Source organism: Gossypium hirsutum, chromosome D08, assembly GCF_007990345.1.
Source record: "Gossypium hirsutum isolate 1008001.06 chromosome D08, Gossypium_hirsutum_v2.1, whole genome shotgun sequence".
In the NCBI taxonomy this organism is placed as follows: domain Eukaryota; kingdom Viridiplantae; phylum Streptophyta; class Magnoliopsida; order Malvales; family Malvaceae; genus Gossypium; species Gossypium hirsutum.
In genome coordinates this window covers 17,216,146-17,236,793 of record NC_053444.1, presented here as the reverse complement: position 1 = coordinate 17,236,793, position 20,648 = coordinate 17,216,146, and the positions used below count along the sequence as shown (strand labels likewise).

The following is a 20,648-nucleotide window of genomic DNA, read 5'->3' as shown; positions in this document are numbered from 1 at the left end:
ATAATAGATTTCTATTAGACAAGGCCTAACACATGTAGGATTGGTTGTGTTACTTGTTTCTTTTTTCCAGTTGTAACTTGTTTATATAAGTTGCAATTCACCATAACAAATTAAACAACAACTCAGCTCTAACAAATATGACAACAAAGCCAAACTTTCTCATGGAAGAGATACTACTTGTAAAAACTCATAAAATAAACATGATTCTATCTAAAATAGTCAATAAATTCTAATACATAAAACTGTTGATTGGGTTTTAATTTACTTTGACATTATTATTGCAACAATCATTAAGGTTAAGCTTGAACACACTTAAGCATGTATTATTCTCCGAATTTAAGATTTGGAAGATTCACAAGTAGTAATAAGAATTGTTAAAAAAATACAACACATAAAGATGATTTATTTAGAAAGTTACCCTTGATATTTTATTAGAAGTTTTTTTATTGTTTTTATTCTTTAATGAAATAGTTTTTTATCAAAATAGTAACATTGAATAATAAATTTTGAAATATTTAATTTTTTTTGGGCGGGGCTGGGAGAGGAGAAGGGATTGTATAAAACTATGATTCCACATCATCTTTATCCCTTTCCAATAAGAAAATTACAAATCAGATTTCTCCTTCTAATTTTTAACATTTTTAGTCGGATTTAAATTTTTTCAGGAGAAAATTACTGAAAATTAAGAAGAAAAATCCGATTTGTCATTCTCCCATTCGAAAGAGATTGGGATGATGTAAAATCACAATTTTATACAATCCTTTCTCAACGAGAGGAAGGGCGTAAAGTAAGGATAGAGAGTAATTAAGGACATGGAAATTTGCAGTAGTCGAATAGAGGAAAATAATTGGTATGGGAACGGATTCCCTTCTATAAATGGTACTACCCTATAAACCGATGTAGTTCTCGTATCAATGCCTCTACTAGAGGATCTTAAGCAGTTGTAGCTCAGAAATTTCATCTGAAAGACGTTATTATAAAAAATTCAAGCTAAGAGAGAAAAGCAATGGGTGGAAGAGTGATGTTACCATTATTGTTATGCCTCTCGGCAGCAGGACCACCGCTGCTTGTCCAAGGTGGTGATCCTTACCTTTTCTTTACTTGGAATGTCACCTACGGTTCAATCTCACCCTTGGGCACCCCCCAACAAGGCATTCTAATCAACAATCAATTCCCCGGACCAAATATCAACTCTACCATCAACAACAACATTGTCATCAATGTCTTCAATTATCTTGATGTGCCATTCCTTTTGACATGGTAAGTAACTTGATGATAAAATATTCTTTTTATTTATTTGATTATTTAATGGAGAATTTATTTTATATGATGGAACTTGTTGTAGGAATGGCATACAACATAGGAAGAACTCGTGGCAGGATGGTGTGCTTGGAACCAACTACCCCATTCCCCCTAAGACGAATTACACCTATCGCTTTCAGGTAAAGGACCAAATCGGTAGCTACATGTATTACCCCGTGATAGCTATGCATAAGGCAGCTGGAGGTTTTGGTGGCCTTCGTATTAATAGTTGACTTCTCATTCCAGTCCCATGCGATGATCCAGCTGATGATTACACCATCCTGGCAGGTGACTGGTTTAGCAAAGGACACATTGCACTCAAGAAAATCCTAGATAGTGGTCGAAACCTTGGTAGATGTGACGGTGTCCACATTAATGGAAAAGTTTCAAAAGGTGATGGCAAAGATGAACCTCTCTTCACCATGGAGCCTAGAAAGACCTATAAGTATAAAATTTGCAATGTTGGAATCAAAACAGCTCTCAACATACGGTTTCAAGGCAACAACATGAGACTGGTTGAGATGGAGGGTTCCCACACAATGCAATCTATGTACGACTCCCTTGCATGTTGGACAATGCTATAGTGTGCTTGTGACGGCCAACCAAGAACCCATGGATTACTATGTTGTGGCCTCTACCCGATTTACAAGGCAAATGGTTACTGCCACCGGCATCATCCGCTACACAAATGGCAAGGGAGTGGCTTCATCTAAGCTACCTCCACCACCTACAAGTTGGGCTTGGTCATTCAATCAATTTCGTACCTTCCGTTGGAATCTCACTACTAGCGCTGCCAGGCCTAATCCTCAAGGCTCCTACCATTATGGTTCTATTAACATTACTCGTACCATAAAACTGATTAACACTGCTGGTAAATTAAATGACAAACTCCGATATGCCATTAATGGAGTCTCGTATGTCGAGCCATCCACTCCATTAAAACTTGCGGAATACTATAACATTGCTGATAAGGTTTTCAAGTATGATAACATTGTTGACGACCCACCAGCTGAGATATCAAAAATCACTCTAGATCCTATTATTCTCAACTTCACATATCGAGATTTTATAGAAATCATCTTCGAGAATCATGAAAATGCCATTCAATCATGGCACTTGTCTGGCTATTCATTCTTTGCAGTGGCGTAAGTGTTGGCACTACTTACTAATAATTTAGTTCGTACATAATTAGTTTCTTTCTTTTCTTTCTTTCAAAGCTCAACTAAACTATGTTTCGGGGCTCACTCCTTTCAGCATCGAGACTGGAACTTGAAGTCCTGAGAAGAGAAAGAACTACAAACTTCTTGACGCATTTAGCAGGCACACTATTCAAGTGTTCCCACAATCCTGGGCTACTATCCTTCTCACTTTTGACAACTGTGGAATGTGGAACATCAGGTATGAGATATGGGACAAGCACTACCTTGGGCAGCAACTTTATGTTAGCGTTCTCTCCTCTGCACATTCCCTTAAGGATGAGTACAACATGCCTGATGACTCACCGCTTTGCGGAATTATGGAAAGCATGCCAAAGCCTCAACCATGCAACGTTTGAAGTCATCAATCATCCATATAAATATTAGTTCCATTTCCATTTCAAGTATCTAGGGAACTCCATCCATTGTTTTTACCTTTGTATAACTCGTAGTATGCTAATATTTTATAGAAACAGTGAAGAATAAATAGGAAGATTAATATGAAGTACACCCGCAGCAGTTGAGTTAAAAAAACTCGAGTAGAAAACTGCCATGTATATAATAATTTCCTTATTCTGTTTATATAGTTTCAATTCCTCTAGTTATGGATAGGATATTGTCCTAAATAGAATTCATATGTGAAATTGATTTCTCATTTTAACTAACTTTAGCTAACATTCTTGTTTATGTAGATTTCTAATGTAATTTTCAGAGAAAGTAAAAAAATCTGAAGTACCGATCAAGTCTGTATTACTTTAATTTTTGGACGCTAGGATTCTTCCTAAACGTAAAAAGAATTTCTGGATAATTTTCAACGAATTCATTAAAAATCCAAAATATATCTCTGTTAATTACAAAAGAGAATTATAGGATGTCGGGACATACCCCTAAAGTTACCGTAAGTATGAGCATACTACCTTCGATGTCGCGACACAAGCACTAGTGTGTCGTGACACTGGTCCTATATGATAAATACTTATGAGTCAGGGGTGTTTTGGTTTGCACAATCAAATATTAAACACGAGAGAGTCATCTGACCTAGGGTGTTTGGACGACGACAACCATAACTCTATAAATAGACTCATTAACACTTGCGATGGACAACTTTTCATATTGTATAATTTTCTTTATAGTTTCACGTTTTAGTTTTTCCCTTTTCTTAGGTTTTAGGTTATTTTCAGTTTTGCATTTGTCGAGAGATCTGATTTGTGGAACTCAATTAACTCTTTGTGGATTCCATGCTTCAATTAAATACAATTTAGGCTTCTTTTAAGCCTTTGTATCTTGATTTACTATTCATGTTCATCTTTTATATCAATTTTATTATGTTTTTGAGATCTATGAAAAACTAACCTTCTTTTAGGGGATTAACGAGTGGAGGTACGATTAATTGATTATTGTGCAGGGTTTTTTTAGCGATTTAGCTATTTGGGAAAGGAAGAATTTAAACCCTAGGCTTGACGACCCTAGGAAGTCATTTAGACGAGAATTAACCTAAAATGAGTATGACCTATCCATGAACACCTTTACACCGAACCAGTTTGGACTATAAGGTCGAGAGATAAATTGTTCTTGTGACTCGTTATTCTAGTGGAAGATCGAGAGATCCTGCTAGGGTAATGACTAGTTGATTGAACAAGGAACTCAATGCAACAATTAGTTATGATTATTGAAGCGAGCTAGTCACCCATGCTCATATCTGATTAAGTTTCCATAGCAAATTTTCCAAAGTTTTTCCATTTATATTATTTTATTTCTTTAGTTATTAAAAACCCTCTCTTTATGTTTAGTCGTAATATAATTTATTTAAAGTACTAATTAGCTCTATTTGTGCTTAGGTTAGGATTAATTCAGTGCTCGCCTTCTTTGGGTACAGTCCTCAGAATACTTACCTACTTCGTTGTAACTATATTACAACTTGACCCGTATACTTGCGGATACCGCCTATTTAACATATTTTGTGTAGGATTTCTACTCTAAATGTTGGTACGTCCAGAGGCGATCAAGACACGGGCCGAATGTGGGGATCAAATAGTGATGACGTTAACAGTCGTATCTTGGCAAATTTTCTCAGATTTTATTTATTACTTAGACCCAAAATATCAAGGTTATTTTAGGCATAAAGCACACCCAAAATTAGCCTATATAAAGAGGTTACTATAAACCTAATAGGGAATCAATTTTAGATCTAGCCACATAGTTTTCTTTCTTTAATTTTTAGTTTTATTTTTCTGTAGTTGGAATTCTTTTTATTCTGATGTGAAGACAATTATGAGCAAAGAATATTTTGGAATCGCGCTTCAATATATAGTCATGAATATTCTCTTTACCCTTCTATTTTATTCTTTTATTTATATTTCATTCATTTGGCCAACTAACACTTTTATGAATATTGGAATAAATTATTATTTTTTGTTTCATATCTTGCATGTTTCAGTTATGGAACTAATTAATCGATTAAGGAATTAGTTATATAAAATTGGGTGTTTATTCAATAGTAATTAGTATATTAGGGAGTGGTGTTGCTAGTAGAATATCTAGACAAATGAGACTGCGAGAGTATCCGATTGAGTATAACTTGTACCGAGCGATGAGACTGAAAGGTCACTTAGGTAATCCTTAGTGAAGCTGAGACAAAGAGGTTATTCTTAGCTAAGGATGGTAAATACTTAATTGTTAATTAGAGATTTAATCAATCATAGGCTAGATGCTCGCATTGTTGACACTAGGAATAGGAAATTGCATTAGGTTCATTTAGGTTTAGTAATTTAGTTAGTTTAATCACTACTTTAATTTGGATTCACATTACTAACATTTAGTAATTTATTTTTGTAATTAATTTAATAATAATATTCTCTATTCTGCAATCCCTTGGGTACGATCCTTAGAATACTTACAAGTGTTTCGTTTTAACACTTCTATACTACAATTTCACTTGTATACTTACGGACACCGCTAATTTAATTATATGTATTTTTGGTGTGGTCTTTATACTCTAAACGATAACACGGTGAAAATTATTATTAATTTAATTACTTTGTGAAATAAGACTAGTCGAAACATAAGCGAGTTAGATGGTGTTTTAATTTTTAATTATTTTTATTTAAATATTTTTAGATACCTTATCGACTGTTTAATTTAACTATTGATGTAGTTAATGATGAATTTGATGATGATAACAGTTGGGATGAGGAACGTTTTTTAGAGATGGGTAGGAGGTTGATCTATCATAATTTGTTGTAGTAGATTAAACTAGTTTTAATACTTCATGAGCTTGAATACGAGCAATTCTAGTATATTTTATTTAGTTTTTCTATTTTAGTTTCAATTTAATAAAAAGTGTAATTTGATTCGTTTTGTGACCTTAGGGCCTAAGGGAGGACTAACATACTTAGTAAGTGTGCAGGACATCATTCAAAGGCACAAGAGCTCCAGGTTGGTCGCAATGCTGCAACATAGTCAACAAAGCACCAAAATTCCAAGATTGCCTTTGGTGTCGTGACACAGCCAGTGGATGTCACAACACACCCTTGAAGCTGAGCATGAGCTAAGTAAACTACCTTTTGATGTAGCAACACAGGCACTGGATGTTGCGACACTAGCCTTGCAGGGAAAAGAATTATGAGGTGAGGGCATTTTGGTCTGCACAATGTATTTTTATGAAAAAAGTCAGCCAACCTAGGGCTAAGAACGATGGCCAACCCTAAATATATAAATAGACTCTTTAAACACTTGTTTAAGGACAACTTTTCATAGATTAGAATTTTCTTTGAAATTTAGTTTTTAGTTCTTTTTAGACTTAGGTTTTCCTTTTAGTTATTTTAATTCATGTTCATCGACGAACCTGATTTGTGGATTCAACCAAACTCTTTGTGGATTCTGCGCTTTGTCTATTGAATACAATCAAGATTTTTCTTTAACCTCTTATTCTTGATTTGTTTTGAATACACTTATTTTATCATGTTTACTGTGTTTATGAAATCCCTGAGGAACTAATCTCTTATGGGGGATAGAAAGTGGTTATGTGATTAATTAATTTCTATGTAGGGTTTATTGAACAGATCGATTGCTTGGGATATGAAGAACTTAAACCCTAGGCCTAAAAACCCTAGAAAGTCATCTAGGTGGGAATTAATCCAAAATTGGTATTTCCTATCCGTAAACCCCTTACCCCAATTCGGTTTAGATTGTGAGGTTGAGAGATAAGTAGTTCTTCTGACTCGTTAGTTTAGTGGAAGAATGAGAGATCCTGCTAGGGTAACGACTAGTTGATTGAGTAGACACCCAAAATAGGAATTAGTTATGATCACTGAAGCGAGCTAATCACCCATGCCTTAGATTTGGTTTAATTACATCATAGTTTTTCGTGTTCACTTTAGTTTGCATAGTGAATTATTTTCTTATAAAATCCACTTTCTTTTTTTATGTTTCATCGTAATATAATTTATTTAAAATATTAACTAGCTCTATTTTCGTTTAGGTTAATATTAATTTAGTGATTGCCTCCTTTGGGTATAATCCTCGGAGTGCTCACGTACTTCGTTGTAACTATATTACAACCTGACCCGTATACTTACGGATACCTCTTCATTTTCATATATTTAATTGCAGTATTCATAGTACGTCCAGAGGTGGTCAAGTTGTTGGCGCTATTGTAAGGGAGGCAACAATAGTAGATTAATTTTAATTTTTTAATTTTTATAGAATAATTTAGAATTTTTTAAATTATAGATATGAGTTTTATTTTTTTACTAACGTTTTTAATTTTCTTTGCGGTTTCAGTGCATGACTTGAAGTAGGAGCTCACCTATAGAGCCACCCACTGATCCAAAAAGATTAATCCATAGAAATTGTCGACAGCAGCAACAAAAACAATAAATACAAAATCAACCACCTATCGCAATCAATCCACCATGAGAAACCCCGTCGTTTGACGAATTTAACGAGGCTAACATACAAGGTCCACCACTATCACAACTACCGTTAAACCTACAGATGGCACGAGAAAAGCAAACTTTAAGGGACTATGCACTACTAAATTTTGAGATGGTGCAGGGCAGCATTACAAGGCCAGCCATTACGGCTAACAATTTTGGGATAAAACCGGCCATGATCCAAATGTTCCAGAATAATATATAATTCAAAGGAACTATGATGGAGGACCCAAACAACATGTAAAATGGTTTCTCCAACTTTGTGACACTTTTAAGTTTAACAGGGTTACCGATGATGCTATTTGTCTTTGGCTATTCCGTTTCTCCTTAATTGAGAATGCCTTTTCTTGGTCAAACTCATAGACACTAGGATCAATTACGACATGGAATGAACTTGGGGAGAAATTTCTACACAAATATTTCCTCTAGCAAGATGGTCCAACTAAGAAGAGAGATCGTCACATTTAAGCAAGATGGTCCAGTCGAGGATGCGAACTACATAGGGAATAAAGTTGGAAACCTGTATTCAAACACTTACAACCCTAGTTGGAGAGATCATCCAAACCTGAGATGGGGTGAAAATCAAGGAGCAGGTAACAATTCTAATTCTGCTAAAAATAATATTTACCAACCTTCATATCCATATAAGCCTTAAAAAAGCACCAACCCAAATGACTGTACTGTATGTGGTCAACGCCTAGGTTAGATTGAGGGAAAGATGGAGTTAACGAGGACGGAAGTGAAACAGGTGCAGTCTAAGTGCACCAACACAACAAAGACATTGACTAAAATTGAGGATCACATTAGCCAATTGTTGAGCATGTTGGGATATATCAAAAGGAAAATTTACACCAAGATCCCGAGCAATACCAAGCATAATCCTCAAAGGGAAGGAAAAGAGCACGTGAAAGCAATTACACTCCATTCGAGTAAAGTATTGAGTAGCCTAGAGGCCCCGACTCAAAAGGAAAGCAAAAAGGATGTTGAAGATGTTAAAGAGGACCCTCAAGAAACTGGTGATAAATGTGAACCAGTGGAGGTAGTCGAGCCGAAAGAGAAGTCAATTAGAGAACCCGTACTAATTGAGGTACCATTCCCCTCATGGTTAGAAGATAAGTTAAAATGGGATAAAGAAAAATTTGTAAGTTTTCTAGACTTATTCAAATCTCTTAACATTAACTTGCCTCTAATTGAACTAATTGAAAAAGTTCCTAAATACGCCAAGTATTTAAAATATATTATGTCTAGGCTTAGGAAAATATTAACAAGAGAGCAAGTTAATGTAGACGCATCTTGTAGTGCAATTATCTCTAAATAGATTCCCCCCCCAAAATAAAAGACCCGAGTAGTTTCACAATTCATATAGAGGTAGGGGATAGTCATTTTAGTAAGGCCCTATGTGACATAGAAGCCAATATCAATTTAATTCCTTTATCAATATATGAAAAACTCGAGGTAGGGGAACTGCAGAATATATAGATTACACTGCAATTAATTTATAGATCTTCAGTACAACCGAAGGAAGTACTTGAAGATGTGTTGGTTAAGGTGTGCAACTTCATTATTCTCGTCGATTTTGTCATTTTAGATTTTGAGGAAGACCGTGAGATACCCGTTTTGTTATGTAAACCAATCTTAGCCACGTCAAGGTCCACCATTGATCTAGAAAATAATGAGTTAACCATGACGATCAGTGGTGAAACTGATATTTTCAAATGTGGTCACCAACAGAATGAGCTAAATAGGGAAAAATTAGGGAAACAATGTTTCAAAAAATCTATAAAAATCTATAACAGCCCGTTTTAGTAAAATTAAAAGAGTTGTTTCAGGACCACAAATCTAACGTGGAAATATTTATTTTATTACTATTTTAATGTCTACAGTATGTTAGTAGTGTCGTATAAAAAAATCATTAAGAAATTTTATCGCTTGCATGTTTAATTTGATGAAAATGACTAAATCCTAAAATATACAAAATTAGAGCTCTATAAGTTAAAAGTACCCTATGGCTATGAAATTAAATGGTTAAGGGATTTAAATGGTAATTTTATCATTTATAAAGTTAGCGGACATTTTTGGACATGAATTAAGTATTTTATAAGTTAATTTGTAAGGTTATTTAAGTAAAATGATAAATAAGTTAAATGATAATAATAATAAAACATTATCTTCTAAAATGTCCTCATCAACCAAAATTGAAGGTGAGAAACTCCATTAAAGAAGCTTGAAGTTTCGGCCATAGTCTATCCTTGCGTGTAAGTGTAATTTTGTCCAATTTTTAATGATTTCTATGTTTTTGGAGTCGTTGTAGCTTAATCTAGCTAGCCCAGGGACTAATTTGCAAAATTTTTAAAAGGTTAGGGTTTTTCCATAAATGTGTGCATATGATTTTTGATGCTTGATAGAAGAAAATGAACCTTTGTTGATAAATAAACAACTTTTGTAAAGTGACTTTTGTTGAAAATGTTAATTAGGGATTTATTTGTAAAATGTGTAAAATACATGGAGAAATTGTGAAATAATGATTTTTATGAGTTTCTATGGGTTTATATAGAATTCGACTAGCATAGTATGTAGATGAAATTGCATGAATTTCAATTTATAGGCTTAAGGACTAAATTGTAAAGAAGTTAAAATATTAAGGGTAAAAGTGTAAACTTGAAAAGTATGTATTGTGGGCTAAATTGAATAAAATGAATATTGAATGGATTGAATTTACTTATTTAGATCAAGTTAAGCTTTGTACGGATCTTGATCGAGGGAAAGATAAAGTATCAAACTAGTCGATCCTATTTCGTTGTTTTTGTGATCATGGTAAGTTTGTGTGTTTAAATAGAGTTTTAATGTATTTGATTTAAATTCTATTACGCTATTCATCATATCATGTCATGACGAAAATCCAACGACGTTATGACGACTATCGAGTCCCGTTTAAACTTTAGGAATATATAGGATACAAATGACATGTCATTAGGGTTACCATGTTTCGGGTGCTAGTCCTCAATGTCCTACTAGTGGCTGAGTTTCGGAATTTGTTACAGATACTTGTCAGCTTGTGTGAGCGGCATCGTGTAGCTACATTCTGACCGTCAGCTTGTGTGAGCACACCCATTTATGGCTTGAGTGAGCATCATTGAAAGGAAATGGTTTCAACCATATGTTTATCACACTTTGTGTGAGCTTCCCACGTATCCGATATTATTCTAAGTGGTTCAACGGGCATGTAAAGGGAAGGAATGATAAGTGTTCCAATGGTTTAGTTAAGAACTTATGGAAAGGTATGAATTATTGATGATCAAAGTATGTATAATCATGTTATGAAAAGTATGAATTCAAGTATGTTATGTTCATAAAATTTCTCTTACCATGAGATGATTTTGCTAAGTTATGTGTTTAATCACTAACTTGTGTTGTTGATGATGCTTAGGCTTTTGCCAAACTATGTTGGATTGATTCATGTCTATTTTTAAGATTATGCGTTGAAATGGTAAGCTATGTTCATGACTTACGAACTTACTAAGCATTATATGCTTACGTTGTTGTTCTTTTCTACGTTTTATAGATTATCGGAAGCTCGTCGGAGACCTATCACACTATCTAGAGATTATATCGGTAGATTTTGATATTTTAGTCATGGTTATAATGGCATGTATAAGAGAATTGTGTTTGTTGAACTAGTTGTTATTTTTGGGATGTATATATGTGGTATTATGGTTCGTGAACTTTTGGCATTCTTGATGCTTAAATGGTTAGTATTAAAATGGTTGAGTGATAGTATATTTGAATGACCAATTTGGTATGTTTTATTGTGACTTCGTATATGGTCAATTGTGCTAAGGCTTGGTATGGAAATAGATAGTAGTGTATGGTTGATTCATGGATAAATATGCTTATGTTTAGGTTGACTTGATGATTTGTGATTGAGGTGCCTTTTGGCATATTTGTTGTATGGACAAATAAACTATTGAATTGACCTTATTATGCATGTTTTAGGTATGTTTTAAGGGTAGATTGTATGTGTGAATGGCTTGTAGGTGTGTGCTTAAGTTGGGTGGAAGAAAGGGCTTGGAATTGACCTATTTCTTGTCCACACGGCCTAAGACACAAGCGTGTGTCTCAGCCATGTGTGACACATGGCCATGCAACACGGCTATGTATCCCTTGTAGGTTTGAAAGGGTTACAAGCCAGGCAGTTACACGGCCTGGCACACGGGCTTGTGGCTTGGTTGTGTGACCCAAAACAAAAAGTTACACGGGCATGTCAACGGGTTGGCACACGGTTGTGTGTCCCTATTTCGAATGTTAAAGGGCTTGAGACACGAGCGTGTGTCTCAGCCATGTGAGGCACACGGCCTGGCCACATGGCTGTGTGACCCTTGCAGTTTGAATTTTTCCAACTTATTCCTTAAGGTTTCAAATGTTTCCAATTTAGTCCTGAATCATTTTTATAGTGTTTCTAAGGCCTTGAGGGCTCGAATAAGGGACGATATGCATGGGTTTGAATGGATTTTGCTATGATTATGAAATGTTTGGAAATAAATTATTTGAGTTGCATTTTTACAGTAATGCTTTGTAACCCTATTCTAGCGATAGATACAGGTTAAGGGTGTTACAAAATCACTAATTACCTTGAGTTAGAAAAGTTATATTCTGTGATCAGTGCAGGATGAAAAAGTAAATTTAAGGTACGGGAGAAAAGGAACAAGGTGGAGTGGCTTGACGTATGCTAGACGAATGTTGATAGAAAAGGAACCAAATATACAGCCAAATATAACCTGACAGAGCTGACGGATGAATCTGGTAGCAAAACCTGATATTTTTAGAATTGAGATAAATTTTGTATGTTATTGTACTTTACTATACTAACAATTAGTTTAGAATTTAATGTTATTCAATTTTCCTTTGAAAGTAAACCAAACACTATGAAAAGCAAGAAGAGGGCCAAAACAGACTCGGCGTCGCAACATGAAACCTTCGTGTCGCAACAACAAAAATAAAAGCTTTTCACACAGTACTACCCATGTTACTTTTATCGTTCAATACACGTAGTAGCCTCCACATAATACTACACACGTGATCAAGTTTTACGGTTCACGTAATAGCCTTCACATAGTACTACACACGTGATCAGGTTTTTACAGTTCACGTAGTAGCCTTTACATAGTACTACACACGTGATCAAGTTTTTACGGTTCACGTAGTAGCCTTCACATAGTACTACACACGTGACCAAAACTTTTCGATACACATAGTAGCCTTCACTTAGTGCTACACATGTGACCATCATTTATCGATTCACGTAGTAGCCTTCACACAGTACTACACACGTGACCAAAGCTTCTTGGTACACATTGTAGCCTTCACTTAGTACTAGACATGTGACAAGTATTTATCGATACACGTAGTAGCCTTCACATAGTACTACACACCTGTTCATCGATACCTTATTCAAATCTTTACCATTTCTACAGTTCCACAAAGATTCTTACTTTCCAATAATTTACAATTTCTCCATATCACATCATAATATCAACTTTCCACTCCACTCCATAACCAAATTAATAATTCGATTTAAATCACTTCAACCATTACTTGCAATTGGTATATTCATAAACCAAGCTGATTTTAAACAAATCAACTATCAATTTCAAATTTCTAACTTTAATATAACTATTTCATATCCAACCCTTTTGCATATATTGTCACGAAATATAACAAAAATAATTATAATAATTTATTAATTACATACAACTTACTTTGGTGCAACAATATAGAAATTTAGCAATTTAGTCTTTAATCTTTCCTTTTATCCAACCAAGGTTGATTCCACTTCTTTCTTGAACTATAATAACATATTTGACTTATGTAACATGCACATTCATCAAAACAATCCTTAACTCAAACTTTGGCAAAATTATAATTTTGCCCCTAAACTTTTGCATATTTACACTTTTGTCCCAAAGGTCGGAAATTAAACTTCATCTCTTATTCTTATGTTTTATTACATAATGAACATTTTTCCCTTCTATGGAAATGTCAAATTCCCACTCTAACACTTATTTATGAACATTAGGTATTTTTACCGATTATGTCGTTTTACTCGTTTTCACTTAAAATCGCTTACCAAAAGTTGGTTAACATAATTTCTAGCTTTATATTCTATCATAAAACATCAAAATAAACACATTTCACCTATGGGTATTTTTCCAAATATAAACCCTAGGTTAAATTATTGCTAGAATAAGCAAAATCAAGTTACTGGGACTCTAAAAACGTAAAGAACATTAAAAACGGGGCTTAGAATCACTTACTATGGAGCTTGGAAGCTTGGAAACCCTAAAAATGCCTTCCCCCCTTGCTGATTTCGTCCAAATGAAGAAGATGAGCACAATTTGTCATTTGTTTCCCTTTTAATTCATTTTAATTACTAGATTACCAAATTGCCCCTAACTTAAAAATTTCCTATTTCACTTATCTCATGCCCATTTTTGTCTACCAACTTAACCAATGGTCTAATTACCATATAAGGACCTCCAATTTAAAGTTTCATAACAATTGAACACCTCTAACATATAGAACTCAACTTTTACACTTTTTACAATTTAGTCCTTTTGACTAAATTGAGTGCCCAAACGTCGAAATTTTCGAACCAAAATTTTCACAAAATCATTCCGTGAAATCATAGACCATAAAAATATAAGAAAAATAAATTTTCCTTGTCGAATTTGTGGTCCCAAAACCACTGTTCCGACTAGGCACAAAATCGGGCTGTTACATGTGTTGTGACAAAGGAATCAGTATACCTTTGTGTTCAAAAATTTCAAAGTGTGTTGCGACATTGAACCCTGATGTCGCGACATAAGTATCCTACCAAGAGTGTCACAATACGGAACCCTTATGTCTCGACATCGTTGAATTTTCTACAGGTTTGACTCGACCCGTTGCGCAACTCGATGGGCTAAACCTAGTTTTAACTCATTTTTAACTTAAAAAAACAAAAGAGTTCCAAACAAAAAATATATCTAATTAAACTTTAAACCTCTCCTAAACTGAAACCATCTCAAAACCCTCTCTCAACCTAAACATTAAAATCTATTTTCTACCCTATTTTCAGTATTTTTCGCTATCACCTTCTTTTTCTTTGTGTGTATCAAGTGCAAGTTCAAAATAGATCCACATCCACAAAGGAATTTGGAACAAGCATCAAGAGGATAGATGAGCTTTCAAGTCAAGGTTAAACATTTCGACTAATACTTTTATTTATTTTATTGCATTTGAGATATATTGTTTGATATTCAAGTTAGTTGTTCTATGTAACAACCCGTTTTTCAGTGGTGTTGGAAACAGTGGTCTCGGGACCACAAAACTGACGAGTAAGTTAGTAATAATTAGTATTTAAATTATACGAGTCAATAATAATTTTATATTGAATTTTGATTTGATGAATTTTAATTAATTGAATCAATGGCTAGTATAAGTGGTTGTCCCGAAAGTCAGGTGGTTTCAGAAAATGATATATTTGGACCTCGTTTATGTAAACCGAGCTCATAAGTAGTTTTATTTAAATATTTACGTAGTTATTATATTGATCTGTGAAAGTTTGGTCTGAAAATTTTAGCATTTAGATAGTTAATTAATTAAAAAGGTCTAAATGACAAAAGTCGTAAAATCTAATCACTATTGATTTTTTATTGAATAAATAGATTAATTAGTAGATGTATGGGGACTCATGACGTAATTAGACCATGTTTAAATATTAGTGGACGGTTAAAGCACTTATTTATAGATTTTTATATATTATTTCATAGGTTAACTAATAATAAAACAATTTAAATAAGTAAAAACATAAAATGAAAATTTTATATCATCTTTCCATCACCGAATATAGGAGAAGAAAACTCCATTAAAGAAACCTTAGGTTCCGCCAAACAAAAACCTATGCATGTAAGCAATTTTTCCATCTAATTCTTGTAATTTTTATGTTTTTGAGATTGTTGCAACTAGCTTCAGCTAACTTATATCTCCATTTCTGAAACTGTTAAAGATTTTGGATTTTACCATTAATGAATCTTTGTTATTCTTTATGTTAAATGATGGATTTGTAGTATTGGTTGTTGATTAGGACTATTTTGTAAAGTGATTTTTGTTAGTTTTAGTTAAAAGACTAATTTGATAAAATATTAAACTTAACATAAAATTCTTGTGGATTTTGAATAATTATGGATTGTACTAGTATAAGAAGAAATTCGACTAGCATGGGAAATTGTGAAATTTTGATAAATTTGGAATTTCAAGTTTAGGGGCTGAATTGAAATAAATGAAAAAATTTAGGGAAAATATGAAAATAATGTAAACTTAAGGGGCACATGCAGAAAAATAAGTTAAAATATTTATTTGAATTTGATAAATTGAATTTAATCATTATAGATCAAGATTTGACTCGTGTGGAGGATAATCGAGGAAAATTAAAAATTATGTATTAGTCCCTGTGATTCAATTGTTAACAAATATTAGGTAAGTTCGTAGTGTAACAATATATATATGTGTGTGTTTCTTTATGATTATATATATTAATTGCTAATTAATTGTGATAAATGTGTAATTTCAGTACTTACTTGTAAATTATTAAATGTTGCAATTAAGTACAAACTGAAAATGAATATTTGGTAATGGCAAATCTCGTGGTTGCACAACATTGAAATGAATGTAATAGATTTATAGTATGTGTACAGAAATAAGAAGTGCCTCTGAATGTTTAATTTACTCATATTATGAATATAAGTAGAATTCTCGGCTAAACGTTGTAAACGATTAGGATAAGATTGGTTACTAATAGGGTTAGTACGCGCGCTTGTACGGGATTGCACTTTGGTGCCTTTGTTTGCATTTTAGTGCCTCTGTTTGCACTTTGGTGCCTCTATATTTGCACTATAGTGCGTCTGTTAGCATTTCGATGCTCTCTGGTGTGTTCTAGGGGAAACCAGAGTATCCGAGTCAACTGCTATAGTTCAACAGGCCATGAAACTTTACGTTTAAGTGTTAAATCAGTCTTTGAGTTGGATTTTTGTATAATGATATGTTTGTGTATATGTATATTTGTATTGAAGCATGGATTGATTTGATTTGAGAAAATATTGAAATATATGATTGAATGTTTTGTACTAATGATATGCGACTTTGGATATGGTTGTTAGGGTTATAATGGTTAAGTTTTATTAGTGATCAGATATAAGTTACGGTGAGTTACATTGAATTTGAAATATTAACTTACTAAGGTTCATAAGCTTATTAGTTTTGTTTAGTGTTCTATAGTTAACGTTTTGCGGAACAGGTCGGACGGATCAACTTCAACGCTCACACTATCTAGACTCTTTTCGGTAACTTTTGTCTTTGGGTCATTTTGGTTGTGGCATGTATTGTAACACCCCGAACCCGAGACCGACACCGGAGTCGGACACGAGATGTTAACAAACTTTGAAAATTTTTCCAGACACTGCCCAGTCTGAGTACTAGTCGCTTCAAAAATCATATCTTGAGTTTCACAACTCGAAAATCAGTTTTGTGATTTTTCCCTGAAACTAGACTCATGTCCCCACCTATGTATTTTTTTCTAGAATTTTTGGTCGGGCCAATTAGTACAGTTTATTAGTCAAAGTCTCCCATGTTACAGGGGTCGACTACACTGACCTTTTCCCATTACGACTGGGATATCTCTCTGCACAGAGCTTCAATACTGATGCCGTTTGTTTCTATGGAAACTAGACTCAGAGAGGAATCCATACATATATGGTATGACCCCTAATTATCTCTGGTCAATTTATAGTGAATTTCCAAAGGCGGAACAGGGAATCCAGAAACTGTTCTGGCCCTGTTCCACAAGAACCCGAATATCTCTTACTGTACTGTTCCTATAATTGTTTCGTTACTTCCATATGAAAGTAGATTCATCAAGGTTCGATTACATAATTTATTCACTATTTAGTTCCACTCCTACGAATTCTTGTGATTTTTCCAATCCACACCACTGCTGCTATCAGCTTCTGTTTTCAAAGTGAACCTTACCTAATTTGGGGTTTCATGGACCAACTAGGGCCTTGTCATACATAAGCCCACATATGATCATACTTAGCCATTCTAGTGGCTGATCATTTGCTCAACACTTCCATTCCAACTATAGTTACATCATGAAACCATCTATACATTCATAAATACGAATGGACTAATGCCATACTCCACTTCTACAAGCCATTTTCGCATGGCTGTACACTTATACATTTCATAAAGTACTCGAAAGACAACAGTGGGTAGTCCTATACATGCCATAACAAAATTCAACCAAAATAGTACCCAAAAGAGCCTTTGATAGTGTGGGCGACTTCGACTTCAAGATCCCGAGGCCGATAGCTGGAGAACCAAAAATCTATAAAACAGAGGAGCAATGTAACGAGTAAGCAATTTATGCTTAGTAAGTTTGAGCAAGGAATTCCAGCATAAACAAAGAATATCACACATTTAGCTAAACGGAATATTTCATAATACGCAATTTATCGATATTAAACTTGCTTCACAACATTAACAACCCTTATGCACATACACAATAGACTAACTTAGCCGAAGGCCGATAGCTCGTTTATCAACTGAGCGAACATTTATTTGTAAGGGCTCGATTAAATTCAACACATACGTAACATATCCCCATATTGGGATGTTTTTCGAGTATTCGCTGGAATTTTACAGCAAGCTCATTCATTACCAAATCACGTACCTTCGGATTTAACCGGATATAGCTCCTCGTTCAAATGCCTTCGGGACATAGCCCGGTTTTAGTAACTCACACAATGCCTTCGGGACGTAACCCGGATTTAACAACTCGCATGAATGCCTTCGGGACTTAACCCGGCTTTAATAACTCGCACGAATGCCTTCGGGACTTAACCCGGATTTAATAACTCGCACGAATGCCTTCGGGACTTAACCCGGATTTAGTATCTCGCACAAAGGCCTTCGGATCTTAGTCCGGATATATTCACTTAGCACAAAGCCTTCGGGACTTAGCCCGGACAGCATTCAATTAATCATGCACATCCAACAATAATTCATGGTACATTCATATTTCATTTTCGTTTACGAAACTCAAACACAAGGCACATATTGTCCTTGCACATTCGGCTCAATAGCCACACATAGAGCATGATTTAATCACATCGAAATTTAAGCTCTCTTACTCAAGAACCTACCTCGGGTGTTGTCGAACGATTCCGCTAGCTATTCAACCACTTTTTCCTTCCCTTTATCGGTTTTATTTCCCCTTTGCTCTTGAGCTTAATCAAACAAATAAATTGATTTCATCATTTAGGCATCAAAAGATGAACACAAGGCACTTAGCCCATATTTATACATTAGACATTAAAGTCTCATACATGCAAAAATCATGTATCAACACAACATATTAGCTAATTTCTTTGCCCTTGGCCGAATATGCATGTCCATTTTTGGGGTCGATTTCAACACTTAATACACACATTTACACACTAGTAAAGCATCCTCCCCCTTTTCATCAATTTAACACATGCATTGCTCATTAACATGCAAAGTTACATTCGGCCTTAGCACACATCTTGCTAGCCGATTCTTCTCCATTTAGCAACCAATGCACATATGTGCTCACACAAAGAAAATGCTAAAAAGGAGGTTCAAGAATCATCAAGCCATCATCACATGCATCATTAACAAGCTTCATATTTTGCATGCAATGGCATTAACACAACCTCCACCTAGGCCGAATCTTAACTCATCCTCATGCCTCATCACCACAACATCAAACATCAACCAAGAATGATGCATCCATGGTCAAGTGCCATTTCCATCACATAGCAAGATTTAGACCATGGGTTAGGTAGAACTCAAGCTAACAACTAAAACATGCATGCCTCTCATGGAACATCATCAAACATACCTTAGCCTAGCTACATGCATGGCCGAATCTCTTCACCTTTCTTCTTCTTTCCTCCTTAAAATTTTTGGCCAAGGATGAACCAAAGGATGAGAAAATTTTTCTTTGTTTTTTCTTTCTAGTTTTGGCAAGCATGAAGATGAGAAAAGGATGAACAAAATTCCCCCTTTCTCTTCTTTAGCTCACGGCAATGGGGGGAACAAACACTACACACACATTTTTTTTTCTTTTGTTTTCCATTTCTTTATTACCCACACTCCTTATTTTATTCTTCCACTAACAAAACATGTTTCATGACATGTTTTGCCCATCATTCCTTGTCATGGCCGGCCACTACTCATTAGGGGGGGAAATTTGACATGCAAGTCCCCCCCTTTGTCCACATGCACTAATAGGTCCTCACACATTGACCTATCACATTTTAGAATTTTCTCACATAAGTCCTATTAACTAAATTCACATGAAATCAACCAAATTGAAGCTTGAAATTTTCACACATTCATTATTACATATTCTAGACAATAAGTATCACATTCAAACATTTAGTGACTCGGTTTAGCGGTCCCGAAACCACTTCCCGACTAGGGTCAACTTTGGGCTGTCACAACTCTCCCCCACTTAAGAAATTTTCGTCCCCGAAAATCTTACCGGTAAATAGGTTTGGGTATCGTTCTTTCATCGAGCTCTCGGTCTCCCAAGTTGCTTCCTCGATCCCGTGTTTGAGCCATAACACCTTTACTAGCGGAACTCTTTTGTTTCGCAACTCCTTCACTTCACGAGCTAGGATACGCATCGGTTCTTCTTCAGAGCTCATGTCGACTTGAATTTCAACCTCTGATGGGCTAATTATATGCGATGGATCAGATCGATAGCGTCGAAGCATCGAAACATGAAAGACGTCATGAATCTTTTCAAGCTCCGGGGGCAAAATCAATCTATACGCAACCGGATCAACTCGTTCGGAGATTTCGTATGGCCCAATGAATCTTGGGCTCAACTTGCCCTTACGGCCGAACCTGAGTATCTTTTTCCAAGGTGAAACCTTAAGGAACACTTTGTCTCCCACCTGATACTCGATGTCTTTTCGTTTCAAATCTGCGTACGATTTCTGACGATCCGTGGCTACCTTCAGACTTTCACGGATTACCTTTACTTTCTGTTCAGCATCTCTAATCAAATCAACTCCGAAAATTTTGCTTTCACCGAGCTCGGTCCAAAACAATGGTGTACGGCATTTACGACCGTACAAAGCCTCGTAAGGTG

The 20,648-nt window shown here is 34.9% G+C and overlaps 1 pseudogene; it reads left to right on the top strand.

The window, feature by feature from the left end:
- The first annotated feature begins 1,006 nt into the window (after positions 1–1,006).
- Positions 1,007–2,857, top strand: LOC107956750 (L-ascorbate oxidase homolog; annotated as a pseudogene).
- Positions 2,858–20,648: the final 17,791 nt, after the last annotated feature.